The sequence below is a fragment of the Neofelis nebulosa genome, chromosome 12, assembly GCF_028018385.1.
Source record: "Neofelis nebulosa isolate mNeoNeb1 chromosome 12, mNeoNeb1.pri, whole genome shotgun sequence".
Classification (NCBI taxonomy): Eukaryota; Metazoa; Chordata; class Mammalia; order Carnivora; family Felidae; genus Neofelis; species Neofelis nebulosa.
Window position 1 is genome coordinate 28,518,130 of NC_080793.1, and position 13,356 is coordinate 28,531,485.

The following is a 13,356-nucleotide window of genomic DNA, read 5'->3' on the forward strand; positions in this document are numbered from 1 at the left end:
CTGTATTACAAAGCTGTAATCCTCAAGACAATATGGTACTTTCAGAAAAACAGACACACAGATCAATGGAACACAATAGAGAACCCAGAAATGGATGCACAAATGTATGGACAACTAATCTTTGACAAAGCTGGAAATAATATCCAATGGGAAAAAGTCTCTTCAGCAAATGGTGTTGGGAAAACTGGACAGCAGAAGAAAGAACCTGGACCACTTTCTTCCACCATACAAAAACAAAACAAAACAAAACAAAACAAAACAAAACAAAACAAAACAAAACCTCAAAATGGATGAAAGACCCAAACATAAGACAGGAAGCCATCAAAATCCTAGAGGAGAAAACAGGCAACAACGCCTTTGACTTTGGCCACAGCAACTTCTTACTTGACATGTCTCCAGAGGCAAGGAAACAAAAGCAAAAATTAACTAGTTTCTTCACAGAAAAAGGAAGTAAAACTAGATAAAAAGCTTCTGCACAGAAAAAAAACAATCAGCAAAACTAAAAGGCAATTGATGGAATGAGAAGATATTTACAAATGACATATCAAATAAAAGGTTAGTATCAAAATCTATAAAGAACTTATCAAACTCAATGCCCCAAACACAAATAATCCAGTGAAATGGGCAAAAGACATAGACACTTTTCCAAAGAAGACATCCAGATGGCTAAGAGACACATGAAAAGATGCTCAACATCACTTATCATCAGGGAAATACAAATCAAAACCACAATGAGATACCACCTCACACCTGTCAGAATGGCTAACATTAGCAACTCAGGCAACAACAAATGTTAGCGAGGATGCAGAAAAAGATGATCTCTTTTGCGCTGCTCGTGGGAATGCAAACTGGTGCAGCCACTCTGGAAAACAGTATGGAGTTTCCTTGAAAAATTACAACCCAGCAATTGCACTACAAGGTATTTATCCAAAGGATACAGGGGTGCTGTTTCAAAGGAGCACATGCATCCAATATTTATAGCAGCACTGTCGACAATAACCAAAGTATGAAAAGAGCCCAAATGTCCATCGACTGATGACATCAGTCATATCGGCTGGATAACATTAGTCCATATCAACTGGATAAAGAATATGTGGTATATGTATCTATACACATGATATATTACTTGGCGATCAAAAAGAATGAAATCTTGCCATTTGCAACAATGTGGATGGAACTAGAGTATATTATGCTAAGCAAAGTAAGTCAGTCAGAGAAAGACAAATATATGACTTCACTCATGTGGAATTTAAGATACAAAGCAGATGAACATAAGGGAAGGGAAGCAAAAATAATATAAAAACAGGGAGATAAACCATAAGAGACTCCTAAATACAGAGAACAAACTGAGGGTTGCTGGTGGGGTGTTGGGTGGGTGTATGGGCTAAATGGGCAAGGGACAGTAAGGAAGACCCTGGTTGGGATGAGCACTGGGTGTTATATATAAGTGATGAATCACTAAATTCTATTCCTGAAATCATTATTACACTATATGTTAACTAACTTGGATTTAAATTAAAAAAAAAAAAGAGTAACTGCTTAGAATGGGGCCTGACATTGAGTAGTGCTGTGTGTGTGTGTGTGTGTGTGTGTGTGTGTGTGTGTGTGTGTGTGTCTGGGAAAATTCAGTTTTCATAACTTGAGAAATGATATGTCCAGATGTACCTGATATATAAACTTATTGGAAACATGATTTTTCTCTAAATTTATTTTTAATTACAAATTGACAAAAAGGTAGCCACAGAGGAAAGAAAAAAAATGGCAAACAGATTGAGAAGATTCACTACACTATTGCCTGCATGTGAGTGTTGGCATGCTAAGTTGCTTGCTCAGAAGGGATGAAATTATCCCACTCTATAAAACCAAGAAGTATAAAATCAAGAAGTATGAAACCAAGAGATTCTTCCCTATAGACTATATGGATAATGCAGAAGAGTATGAGTTTGGAGATACAGACCTGAATTTGAATTCTGGTTGTGCTACTTATTGGCTGTATGACCTTGAGCACATTACTTAGTCTCTCTGAATTCAACTACCTTGTTCGTTGATTGGTGATGATGATACTACTACTTAGGGCTGTAACAATAATTAGATCATTGTCATATATTTTCCCATAAAGAAGGATTTAGGTCTTTATGCATTTTGAGGCCATTATATGGTGACAGTGGCTGCTGTTTCCCTTTCAGAGTGGGATCTTACTGGGTCATTTAGTCTTGGTCCGCAGATTACAAGTGAGCACATGAGGCCACAGTGGGAAGTGAGTTCACATGGTACACTAATAGTAGAGACAGAACCAGGTTTCAGGTCTTCGGACTCCTGGTCCAGGGCTTTTCTCTCAGCCTTTCTCAGAGCTGAGCTGGGCTCCTGGTCCAGTGTGGTCTTTGGTCTTCAGAGGGCAGAGGACAGGACCCTATGTTCTGAGTCACCCTGACATATGACTACTGTTTACTCTGAAGTTTTTAGCTTGGGGCTTCTGCCAGGTGGCCATAGCCTCTGGCCTTGTGCTGCCAGCTTCCAGAAATGCCTGGAGGGAAGAGGTTTAGTTCTCAGGATCTGCTGCTTCCAACCTGCCATGAGTGCCTTGGTAGAGCTCTGCTATGGGCCCTGTACTGCTCATTTGCATGCTGGCTGGTTTGGGAGGCTAGCTGGACTCTTAGGGGCTTGCCCTGTGGCCTTCTTTCTAACACTTGCCCTTCTTTTGCAATTTCCTTTCCCCTCTACCCCCTGGTTATAGATTGTTCTGCCAGCTGTGTTTGTCTGCATTGCCCTGGTGTTCAGCTTGATCGTGCCACCCTTTGGCAAGTACCCCAGCCTGGAGCTTCAGCCCTGGATGTACAACGAACAGTACATATTTTGTCAGGTATGTGCTTGCCTTCTGTGCCCAGGGACAGAAGAGAGCCCAGACAGACCCAGGTGTTTACTGTGCTGAGGGCCAAGGGGAGGTGGACTCAAGAATGTGGATTTTATCAGGTGTCCCAAAGCCCCTGCACAAACTAATATTGGATGCAAAGAACAGCAGCGAATTCAACCTGAAATAATAGCCCTCTGTTGTCATATTTGAACTTTTCTCCTCTTTATACTACTGTTGCTAGCAACAATTATATGTATTTTAATAAAATAATCTGCCCTTCTAAAATCTATGATTAAGTTCTAAATGTATTTGGAAGTTTATAGGTAGGTTAAATTTGTAGTTGATTCAAAGTATCTATATACACTGTCAAAGCTTTGTATCTCTAGAAAGTTAATTCTTTGTTTTATCCACAATAGAATTCTTGTATTTTTAAACTGTTAAGTTGTAGATACTAGCTAGTATTTTTTCTTTAGACAAAAATACCCCTTACTTATAACAAATAATCCAGTACTTCAAACAGAAGGATAAAGGAATTTCTTAATCTAGTTAGGTAGAAATTTTCTTTATTCCTATAGGATTTATAGATCTTTAGATGGGTGAGAATATGTCAATGATATAAAAACAAGAGAAGCTTAAAAAAAAAAAGGTATATATATTAAAAAAAAAAAAAAGGTATCCTAGGTGCTCCTGGGTGGCTCAGTTGGTTAAGCTTTGGACTCTTGATTTTAGCTCAGGTCATGATCCCACAGTGGTGAGATTGAGCCCCACATCTGGCTCTGTGCTGGGAGTGGAGCCTGCTTAAAATTCTCTGTCTTCCTCTCCCACTGCCCCTCCCCCTTGTTGAAAAAATAAGTTATACTATATATATACACACGTATGGTATAGTATATATATAGATATGCTTAAAAGCATATAGTGTATACACATATAGTGTAGTATATGTACATTGTGCTAGTTTATATGTGTGTGTATAGCATTGTGTGTGTGTATATGTATATATAGTATATATGGTATAGTATGTGTGTGTGTGTGTATATGTGTATGTATGTGTGATAGCTCAGGTTTACTTTATTTTTTCTTTTCTAGGCTCACCTTGTATTGCTCATGGCTGTAGAGCATGAGTTTATTTTGTGTTTATAATCTGTGCCCATTATTGTTTATACTTTTTACTTGTCCATGCAAATATTCAGCCAGTAAAATCTCCCTGACCTTTGTAGAAAATCCTGGTCGTCAATGCCTAATGAATAATTGTGAAAGTACTTTTGAAATACTAATCCCTAATAACTTTGTGAGAGTACTTTTGTTTTTTTTTTTGTTTTTTTTTTAAATTTTTACTAATTTATTTATTTATTTATTTTTTTCAATATATGAAATTTATTGTCAAATTGGTTTCCATACAACACCCAGTGCTCATCCCAAAAGGTGCCCTCCTCAATACCCATCACCCACCCTCCCCTCCCTCCCACCCCCCATCAACCCTCAGTTTGTTCTCAGTTTTTCACAGTCTCTTATGCTTTGGCTCTCTCCCACTCTAACCTCTTTTTTTTTTTTTTTTCTTCCCCTCCCCCATGTGTTTCTGTTAAGTTTCTCAGGATCCACATAAGAGTGAAAACATATGGTATCTGTCTTTCTCTGTATGGCTCATTTCACTTAGCATCACACTCTCCAGTTCCATCCACGTTGCTACAAAGGGCCATATTTCATTCTTTCTCATTGCCACGTAGTACTCCATTGTGTATATAAACCACAACTTCTTTATCCATTCATCAGTTGATGGACATTTAGGCTCTTTCCATAATTTGGCTATTGTTGAGAGTGCTGCTATAAACATTGGGGTACAAGTGCCCCTATGCATCAGTACTCCTGTGAGAGTACTTTTGAAACACTGATCCTTAATAGTTTCTTTACTTCACATTAAAATACATATGTAGGGGGTGCCTGGGTGGCTCAGCTGGTTGAGCGTCTGACTTCAGCTCAGGTCATGATCTCAGGGTTCATGAGTTCGAGCCCCACATCGGGCTCTGTGCTAACAAACAGCTCAGAGCCTGGAGCCTGCTTCGGATTCTGTGTCTCCCTTTCTTTCTCTCCCCTCCACTGCTCATGCTCTGTCTCTCTCTGTCTCTCAAAAATGAATAAATGTTAAAAAAAATACATAGGTAGGGGTGCCTGGGTGGCTCAGTCGGTTGAGCATCTGACTCTTGATCTCAGCTCAGGTCATGATCTCATGGTTCATGAGCTTAAGCCCCGCATTAGGCTCCTCACTGACAGCACAGATCCTGCTTGTGATGCTCTCTCCCTCTTTCTTTGCCCCTCCCCCACTCATTCTCTCCCTCCCTCCCTCTCTCTCTCTCTCAAATAAATATACCTAAAAAAATAAAAATAAGTAAAATACATGTAAATGTAGCAGCACCTGCGTGGTGACTGACTCAGTTTCAGCACAGGTCATGATCTTGTGGGCTAGTGAGTTTGAGCCCTGCATCAGGTTCTGCACTGAGAGTGGGGAGCCTGTCAGTGGGGAGCCTGGTTGGGATTCTCTCTCTCTCTCCCTCTCTCTCTGCCCCTCCCCTGCTTGTGCTCCCTTTCTAAATAAATAAATAAGTAAAATAAATAAATTTAAAAAATACATATGCAGGGGCGCCTGGGTGACTCAGTTGGTTAAGAGTCTGACTTTGGCTCAGGTCATGATCTCACGGTTCATGAGTTCAAGCCCGGCATCCGCCTCTGTACTGACAGCTCAGAGGCTGGAGCCTGCTTTGGATTCTGTGTCTCCCTCCCTCTCTGCCCCTCCCTGGCTTTGTGCTCTGTCTTTCTCTCAAAAATAAATAAACATTAAAAAATACATATGCAAATGTGTATTGTATATGTGTGTGTTATATATGTGTACATATATATGTACATACATACACACAACTTTGTATGTAGTTATACAGTCTCCACTCTGGAGTGCTTGTTTATCATCCTGATATCAAATATATGGCTAGTGTCTAGCCATATATATAGTGTTTTATTATTCATTTTTGTGTTAAGAATCTAGCACTCAGGAGTGTGTAATAAAGTATTTACTTTGGGAAACTTTTTTACCTTCCAATTCCTAGTTCTAATGAACTACTGAACTGGCTGCTTCTCATATAGCCACAGTGATGACACTCCTGAGAATGTGGGCATCCAGGAACTCTTGAATGCCCTCACCAAAGATGCTGGATCCAGCGTTATGGAAGGAAAGCCAATCCTCTGAATGCCGTTTTAGATCCTCCTTGGCTGGCTTCTTGTGATTGTCCCCTAGTTTACTCTCTAATATTGCATTTATCAGTTGCATATTACACTGTAACTATCATCATTTGCCCTTCGAATCATTTTTTTATCTTAAAAAAGCTAATACACCAACCCAATCAGAACATCTAGGAGCAAACATTTGAAGAGTGTTCTAACATCTTACAAACTGAATCATTATAGCTTTTTCTTATTGCTATAGCACATTAATATTTAATTTAATAGAATAATATACTTACTGGTCAAATGCTTTCCCCTTTTCCCCTTTCCACCAACTCCTGTACCTCAGTTTTGCAAAGGGTTGCTCCATTATATATAATTTGTGGTTTTGCTTACCAGCTTTTTCACTTTTTTTAAATTAACATTTATTTTTTTGAGAGTCAGAGAGAGACAGAGCATGAGCAGGGGAGGTACAGAGAGAAGGAGACACAGAATTGGAAGCAGGTTCCAGGCTCTGAGCTGTCAGCACAGAGCCAGATGCGGGGCTCGAACCCACAAACCGTGAGATCATGACCTGAGCTGAAGTCAGTTGCCCAACCTACTGAGCCACCCAGGGGCCCCTCCAGCTTTTTCACTTTAACAACCTGAAAAGATGACATATTCACAAATAATAATACATATTTGCTTCGTTAAAAATTTTTTTTTAATGTTTATTGATTTTTGAGAGAGCGTGAGCAGGGGAGGGTCAGAGAGGGAGGGAGACACAGAATCCCAAAACAGGTTCCATGCTCTGAGCCGTCAGCACAGAGCATGATGTGGGGCTCAAACTCATAAACCTAAGATCATGACCTGAGCCGAAGTCGGACGTTTAACCAGTTGAGCCACCCAGGTGCCCCCCGTATTTTCTTCTTTTAACATACATTTTTCATGACGTGCCTTCAAAACCCTTTTATAACGCACTGTATAAATAAATTCAGTGAATGACCATAAGCCTCTAAGTGTCTAGGTGGGGAGGGCAAAGGTACTTCAAGGGATCACTGAGTAAAGACAGTGAGGAGAGGTGAGGAGCTAATGAGAGTGCAATGCTGGTAGAAGTGGGTTCAGTTTTCCAGGCTAGAAAGGCAAAAGAGGCATGACCCTCATTCAAATGCTACTGCTTTGATAAAGAACACCATTGATGTGTATTGGAGGCAGTCTGAAGGCAATATCTCTGTACTGACAACTCTTACTGAAATTCAAACTTTAAGTTTTTCAAAATTGGTAGAACTGAGGAAAATTTGAATGGGACACCTACCAGTGGCATTGAGCTTTGTCTTAGCCAGCCATCTTTTGAGGCTTTAGAGTGTGAACTTCAGGAGGTACTGTGTCTTACTCTGACTTTTGCATCAAGTCACAGTGCTTTAGAGAGAACTAGAGAGCAATCCACAAATCTGTTCCTTTGATATTTTTAGTACATTCAAGCATAACATAAAGAATGTGGCGGGGCGCCTGGGTGGCGCAGTCGGTTAAGCGTCCGACTTCAGCCAGGTCACGATCTCGCGGTCCGTGAGTTCGAGCCCCGCGTCAGGCTCTGGGCTGATGGCTCGGAGCCTGGAGCCTGTTTCCGATTCTGTGTCTCCCTCTCTCTCTGCCCCTCCCCCGTTCATGCTCTGTCTCTCTCTGTCCCAAAAAAAAAAAAAAAAAAAAGAATGTGGCTATGCATTAAATTGTAGAATTTGAAGCTAGAAAGGATACTAGAAATGACTTGTTACAACATGTCATTTTGTACTTTTATTTTACTAGTGGAGAAGATAAGACCCAAGAGGGCAAGCATCTTATTGGTGGTCCACAGGGATTCAGAGCTCAAGTCAGGCACAAAGGACTTGTCTTTTGTCACCCAGGGTGCTTGCAAACAACCTAGCTCTTCATGCACTGAGCACCCTCTCCCCATCCCTCCCCAACCCCAATTCTCTACTCATTTTAAGACCTAAAGTGAATCTTTCCATTCTGCACCAGATTTTCAGCCCATTGAGCATAACATGCAGACTCCTTCCCTGACCTGATCATCTGGCACCTGCCTCCCTCCACCCCTCCTCTTCCACTTTCTCCCTCCTAGCTCATCTCGCCCCAGCCACACTGCCTTCCTGCTGTTCCTCAAACATGGAAAGCTCATTTTCTCACTTTCTATTGCCCTTGCTTATAGTGTTCTTTCTCCCCAAATCTTTTCCTGGCTTCTCTTTCTAATCGTGTATGGCTTGGAAGTATCACCCTCTTTGGGAGAAGTAGTCCCGTTTCCCCCCGTTTCCCTCTTATTTTGCTTTATTTTTGGCTAGGTGACATTTGTTTATTGCCAAATTCCTGCACAGGAATGCAGGCTCCATGCAGGCAGAGACTTTGTCTTGTTCACCCCAGACTCTCAAATGTGCCGAACAGTGTCTGGCACGTAGCAGATGCTCAGTGAATATTCGTTGAATGAACACAGGGGCAGGAGACCAAATGCTGGTGGATTGCATTGACTGGAGTTTGGTAGGTGAGCATTTCGGGCCTCTTTGTGTTCCATCATCCTTAACTGCAAAGGAAGTTTGCGGCTCACAGGTCTGTGGGGAGATCACACAAATGGTGAGGGGATAGATGCATGTTTGTGGTTGTTATTGGTTGATCTGTGCTCCTGAGGCACCAGGAAAGGCCAGGCCCTCTCGGGTGATGCTACCTTTGATGTCTTCCCTCTGCAGAGACATGCCTTGCTCAGTGGGGGAAGAGGAGTGGACCACTGCCCCGGTTCCCCAGACCATCACGAAACTCTTCCAAAGTGGGAACTGGACGATGGAGAACCCCTCACCCGCCTGCCAGTGTAGCAGCGACAAAATCAAGAAGATGCTGCCTGTGTGTCCCCTGGGGGCAGGGGGGCTGCCTCCTCCACAAGTGAGTCAGTCTGAGTGTGACTGAACAGATGGCGGTGCGGGGTAGGCTGGGGCGCTTCCGTTAGGAAGAAGGAATGGATGACCAGTCATGCAGGGGGTTGTCTTTCAGTCTTGATCTTAATTCTGTGGGGACAACAAGCATGTGAGTTTTGAAGGGAAGAAGCTGGTCCATAAGTTTCTAACTTAGCTTAGCTTGTTTCTCTAGTTTGAAAAAAGTCAGCCTAGCTTACTTACCCGTTCGAGTTAAAACCAGAACCCAACACTCGGGATCAGTGGGCTGTGGAAGACACACTCTGGCTTCTCCCGCTGAGGTAGTGTTGACAGAACATGTAGCATGACAGGCCTGGCTTCATCCCTGGTTCTGCCACAGATGAGCTGGTGACCTGGGACAGGCCCCTCAGTGCCTGGACCTGTTTTCCCACCTCTGAATTAGGGAGGCTGGCCCATGAAGCTTCTGCGGGTCTTAAAATTCTGACATTCTCTGAGACTGTGAGTGTGGGGAGCAGTCCTGAGCCTTTTTTCTGAGAACAATTTCAGGAAGAGGCTTGTTTGTGATCTCCCTCTGCTGCTGTATCAGTATCTAGGTTGCAGGGTGAGGACAACTGATTTCAAATGGGTGTGAGAACTTAAAGGTATCCTGGTTACTTCTCCCTAAAATAACAGCTGATCTATTCATCAGTATACCTCCAGTGAACAAGAGAATTCACTGGGCATAGAGTCAATGATACTGCTCCCCTAAATACCTTTGTGACTATAAAGAATCATATTCTACTGTCTATTGTTTAGCAGTTCAGAATAATTTCCTGGGAACATGTTAGCTTGGCATAAGGGAATGGCCAATGCTGAGGGCAGAATGGACTAGGCCTTGGTGTTTGGATGATGGCAGTGCCTGGGCCCTATGGGGAGAGTCTGGCCACACTGTGATCTATTTGAGGGACACATGTCATTGTTATTCATTTTATTTTTTGTCCCAGTTGTGGTCCATAAAGACACACGTGCTTTGTTTACTTTAAATTTCTAGTTCACTCATGTTATTAAATAAGGCAGTCTTTAAATTTGTTTAATTCAAATATGATTCTCATACCCTAGTTACACTTTTCTCCGAAATCAGATTCCCAGAATGTCATATGGACCCCAGAATAGTTTTTTAGTTTTCACCTTTACATGGACCCAAGAAGGATTGAAGAAATGGTTAAAACCACCTATTTCCTTGTTTTTCAACCCATTTGTCCTCTGAGTTTTGAAGGAATAAGTGGAACTTGAGAAGAAAAGGAAGAATCCTTGAAGTTCATTTTCATTCATCTCCGGGAAAACGAGATACCTTACATAACTGCCTCAAACCTATGTCACTGCTTCTCACTTTCCCTCTTTTGCCTGTTTCCCAAGATCCAGTACCCACAGAACTCAAAGCAGTGCAGAATGGGACCCCTAAAGTAGCCTCCATGCTAGGAAGGAGCCATGGCTGGTCTGTTAGCCCTCCCTAACCTGCTCTGGTCAGTGTCCCTCACTCTTCTGTGAGAAAAGAGTTTAAGAATTCTCTGTGCTTGCACCAATGGGTTGACAGGGCTTAGGGTGGAAAGCAGCCAGAGGGTGAAAGTGCCCAAGATTAGTTGTTAAGTAAAACAAGGCTTAGGGTGGAAAGGGTCTGAGAATGGTTAGGTGGAAAGCCACTACAGGGCGGAAGCACCCAAGGTTAGCTGGTGAAAAGGGTGCCTTGTCAGCTTTGAGGCAGCATGCTCCAGCAATCTTAAACTTTGGAGATAAGAGCTACTTGGCTGTATCTTCCACAGAGAAACACTGTCCATCTGCTGTCTGGCGCCATTATCTCATCATGCTTTAATCTCAACTTCTAACGTCACTTGCCCCCCAAACCCTTTGCGTCTTACGCACACAAGTTAATGGCACACAAGTTAATTGTTTACTTTTGCATGTACACCATGTATGTAAAACCTTGAGAGCTCAATAAATACAGAGATGAAACCCCTGTTTGGGGCTCTTGTTCTCCCGGAAATTGGCTTCTCTTGTATTCAATTCTGTGTCCACTCTCTTGCTGGACAAGCAAGAACTCCAGACTCAAAGTCTGCTACACTGTTCCTTTTGAATCCCCATCTGCTTGCCTTGAGACCCAAATTCAGGCCTGAGTCACCAAGGTTAGAGGAGAATCTGTGAGATAAATAGCCATTTTTTGCTCAATATCTTAGATATCAGCCTATAATCAGGTCAAGGTCCCTTCCCTTTCCCACTGTAGTTTCTGTTAGCCTCCATGGGCAGGGACCATAGAGTCAAAAGATTGCCAGAATCTATTAGGGTTGGCTGGGATGTAACTTTCACAAAGTCTAAATTTGAATTTCTTTTGAAGAGGAAATATCTAAATATTTAAATAAATATCTAATACCACATGTACATACTCATGTGGTATCTGCTGCTGAGTATTGTGTTTCACACTGTCTGTATTTTAATGTCAGGCTGTTGTTTAGGTATGGTGGGTTTTCCCTGGGTGCCAGTATTCTCAATCACCTCCTGTAAGTCAAAGGATTCCATTAAGCAACTGAAGAAACACTTGAAGCTGGCCAAGGTACTTTATTCATCCCAAGATTTTTCAGAAAAGTGGGCCCAGAGTTGCAGGTACTTGGGCGTCATTGGTAGGTCAGTCAGGTCACCTAGCAGCTTCTTGTTTAAGACTTTTGCATACAAAACCATCACTGGTATTTAGTGATCTTGCACCAGCCAAGAATGAGCTACTCAGTGTATATTTAATACTCGAAAGTGTAGATCCTATATATGGAGTATAGCAATTATTCTTTCTCTTATCTCCTACAGGGTATCAATATAGGTCATTAGGAATTTTATACAAGACCCTGTATCATGGACTTATAGGACCATTCTTAGAATCTTAGAATTTCTTTTCTTTTTTGTTTTTAGAATTTCTGTATCTATTAGATTGATATGCTATACACTGTTGCTTTTACACTTATTTACAGCTGGATTAATTTAACTTATTTGAGTAGTTTCACACTAATATTTTCTTTACTTTCTAAGTTTTCAAGCCACATACCTTTGCTCTTATAAAGTCAAGAACAGTGGACAAAAGCTAATGCCATTAGGCCAGTCTCAGACCTCTTTCAGTAGTTTCATTATGGTACTAGACTCTTTTTGTTAAAAAATTTTTTTAATGTTTTGTTTAAATTTGAGAGAGAGAGAAACAGAGTATGAATGGGGAAGGGGCAGAGAGAGAGGGAGACACAGAATTCGAAGCAGGCTCCAGGCTCTGAGCTGTCAGCACAGAGCCTGATGTGGGGCTTGAACCCACTAACCGTGAGATCATGACCTGAGCCAAAGTTGGACACTTAACCAACTGAGCCACTCAGGCGCCCCAGTACTAGACTGTTTTTAACTTAGTGACATGTTTTGCATTTGTTTTTCAGATTTTTGACTTGAAAACAATCATGCTTAAACTCTGAATAAAATAAATACATTTTATTTATTGAAGAGATGTTTTTCCCTGGGCTATTCATCAGATGTTTGTGTGTGTGTGTCCTCCTTAATTGTGTCTTCAACTGCATTGACTCCTCAGATCCTCACTGACTTTCTCTTTCCAGGAAGAGCATGTCAGCGGACATTATTGTGTCCATCTGTGTTGTCTTTGAAATGTTCTTCATCTCAGCCAGTTTTGTTGTGTTCCTGATCCAGGAGCAGATCAGTAAAGGGAAACTCCTGCAGTTCATTAGCAGATTGTAACCTGTCATGTACTGGCTCTCCAATTCTGCATGGGATATGGTAAGAACACCTGTCTGCTGCTGCTTTCTAAATCTCCATCACGGCTATGGATTGGATGAAAAAGCCTTTGTCTTTTCTAAAAGTGTTCTGGCTAATCTAAAGAATGAAAAAGGGAAAGGCAGAAGCAGTTGTATATTTTCATGACACAGAGCTGATCTCCTGCCACAGAGAAAAACTGTCTACATTGACTACAACTAACATTACTATCACCTAATTTCCTAGACTTTTCAAAGAAACATTGAGGTAGAAGACTCTTAGTTAAAACTCAAAACCAATGCCTCTGACTTCTGATAGGTTTTAACCTCCAGAGTTAGGGTCTTCTTTGCCTTACTAGGAAACTTATTTGTCCCTTGAATCCTTGAGGACCAGATAAATGAGAGGTGAGTATGCTTCCTGCTTTTCCATTTTCCCTCAGACAGCTAATAATTTACTGTGTTGTATTTGGAATATGTGTTAGAAACATAAATTCATATAGCTGTAAATATAGACTACCAGGAGAGCTTGGAAGTACCAAATCTAGTTTGAGAAGGCTGAAATACTCAAGTAAAATAAAAATGAACATTGTAAGAAAACCCTAGCATATCTAAGACAGTATTGAAGAAATTCTCCTTGTAGAGC

General features: G+C 41.5%; 1 protein-coding gene across 2 annotated transcripts in view; it reads left to right on the plus strand.

Moving 5' to 3' along the window:
• The window catches only part of LOC131491562 (olfactory receptor 13C9), a 244,472-nt gene that overhangs the window by 9,283 nt on the left and 221,833 nt on the right, over positions 1–13,356 (plus strand). The window lies entirely within an intron of this gene.